Raw genomic sequence first — 3,023 nt, 5'->3', positions numbered from 1 at the left:
ATTCCTTCGACTAAAAACCCCAAATTCGTTCACCCAATATTTCACCAATTTCAACATATCATTGTTTAATAAGGTTCAGACCCCTTACCTCTTTGGATTGAAGGAAGCTCTGAGCAACCTTTGGCCTCCTCCTCTTCCTTCTCTTTCTCTTCAGCGTTTCTCCCCTTTTTCTGACTCTGAGACAAAACACGTGAAACAAACTGAATTCCCCCTTTGGCCTCTTTTAACCAATTTCCACTTTTACCCTTCCACCCTTCATATTCCAATTATTTTATTTATTTAATTATTATTAAAATAAATAACATCTATAATAATAATAATAATAATAATTCCCAATATTATTTAATAATTCCTTTTACCTTCCAATAATCATACTAAATAATATTCAAATTACTCTAACAGTATCTGGGGTGTTACAACTCTCCCCCACTTTAGAAGTTTTCGTCCTCGAAAACATACCTCAAGCAAATAGGGCCGGATACGACTCCTTCATCTGATCTTCACGCTCCCAAGTCAAGCTCTCACCAGCTGGACCTCCCCAAACAACTTTCACTAGAGCAATCTTCTTACCTCTCAGGGTCTTCTCTTCTCGGTCATCTATCCGAATTGGCAACACCTCAACGGTCAAATTATCCCTCACCTGGATATCATCCAACTGAACAACATGCGAAGGATCTGCAATATATTTTCTCAACTGAGATACATGAAACACATCATGCAGATTAGAAAGCGACGGCGGTAAAGCTACCCGATACGCCACTTCCCCAACCCTCTTCAAAATCTGATACGGACCCACAAACCTCGGAGTAAGCTTTTTAGACTTTAAAGCTCTACCCACACCCGTCGTCGGAGTAACTCTCAAGAACACATGATCTCCCTCTTGGAATTCAAGTGCCTTTCTCCTGTTATCATGATAACTCTTCTGACGACTCTGGGAAATCCTCATTTTCTCCTGAATCATCTTAACCATTTCAGTTGTCTGCTGCACAATCTCAGGTCCGAGTACAACACTCTCACCTGATTCATACCAACACAATGGGGTTCTACACCTCCTACCATACAATGCTTCATATGGAGCCATACCGATACTAGCATGGAAGCTATTATTATAAGTAAACTCCACCAACGGCAAATAACTATCCCAAGAACCACTCTGCTCCAACACACAAGCTCTCAACAAATCCTCCAAGGATTGGATAGTTCTTTCAGTCTGACCATCAGTCTGAGGATGATAAGCTGAACTCAACCTCAACTTAGTTCCCAACGCTTTCTGCAAACTTTCCCAAAATCTAGAAGTAAATCTGGGATCTCTATCAGACACAATACTGGATGGAATACCATGCAGCCTCACTATCTCCTCGACATACAACTCTGCCAACTTCTCTAAAGAGTGATTAATCTTCATCGGCAAGAAATGCGCCGACTTAGTCAACCGATCCACAATCACCCAAATAGAATCATTACCTTTCGTCGTCCTCGGCAATCCCGTCACAAAATCCATGGAAATGCTATCCCACTTCCATTCCGGAATCTTCAAAGGTTGCATCATACCTGCCGGTTTCTGATGTTCAATCTTTGACTTCTGACAAGTCAAACAGGCATACACAAACTTAGCAACATCTCTTTTCATACCAGCCCACCAAAACAACTTCTTCAAATCTTGATACATTTTAGTTGCACCTGGATGGATACTCAATCCACTCCTATGGCCCTCTTCAAGAATACTCTTTTTCAATTCAGACACCTCAGGAATACAAACTCTACCTTTAAATCGCAGGATGCCATTCCCATCAATCTCAAAATTACCACCATTACCCTGGTTAACCATAGTAATATGATCGACTAGAGCGACATCAACTTGCTGACCATTCCGAATATCTTCCAGAATTCCACTAGTCAACTTCAGCATACCCAACTTTACACTATCAGCGGAAACTTCACAACCCAAACTCATATCACGGAACTGTTCAATTAACTCAAGCTCCCGAACCATCATCATAGACATATGTAGAGACTTTCTACTCAGCGCATCTGCAACTACATTAGCCTTACCGGGATGATAACTCAATTCAAAGTCAAAATCCTTCAGTAATTCTAACCACCTTCTCTGCCTCATGTTTAACTCTTTCTGATCAAACAGATACTTCAGACTCTTGTGATCACTGAACACTTCGAATCTGGAACCATACAGATAATGCCTCCACATTTTCAACACAAATACAACAGCTGCAAGTTCTAGATCATGCGTAGGATAATTTCTCTCATGAACTTTCAACTGTCTAGAAGCATAAGCTACAACTTTGCCGTTCTGCATCAAAACACCACCAAGACCCATCAAAGAAGCATCACAATAAACAACGAAGGGCTCACCAGGATTAGGCAAGATCAACACTGGAGCACTGGTCAACCGCCTCTTCAACTCAGCAAAACTCGCTTCACAAGCTGTATCCCACACATACACTTGACCCTTCTTAGTCAACTGCGTCAACGGCAATGCCAACTTGGAGAAGCCCTCAATAAATCTGCGATAATAACCAGCTAACCCCAGAAAACTGCGTATCTCAGTAGCAGACTTCGGAGTCTCCCACTGTAATACAGCAACAACTTTAGCAGGATCGACAGAAATCCCACCACTCGAAATCACATGGCCAAGGAAACTCACTTCTTTCAACCAGAACTCACATTTAGATAACTTTGCATATAATTTCTTTTCTCTTAACACCTGCAAAACAATTCTCAGATGTCCTGCATGCTCTTCTTCCGTCTTAGAATATATCAATATATCATCTATGAACACTGTAACACCCAGAATATTGTTAGATTAATTTAAATATTATTTTAATATGATTATTTGAAGGTAAAATGAATTATTAAATAATATTGGGAATTATTATTATTATTATAGATGTTATTTATTTTAATAATAATTAAATAAATAAAATAAATGGAATATGAAGAGTGGAAGGGTAAAAGTGGAAATGGATAAAAGAGGCCAAGGTGAGAACTCAGAGTGTTTTTCACGT

Source organism: Lathyrus oleraceus, chromosome 6, assembly GCF_024323335.1.
Source record: "Lathyrus oleraceus cultivar Zhongwan6 chromosome 6, CAAS_Psat_ZW6_1.0, whole genome shotgun sequence".
NCBI lineage: Eukaryota > Viridiplantae > Streptophyta > Magnoliopsida > Fabales > Fabaceae > Lathyrus > Lathyrus oleraceus.
This window is presented reverse-complemented; position numbering follows the sequence as displayed.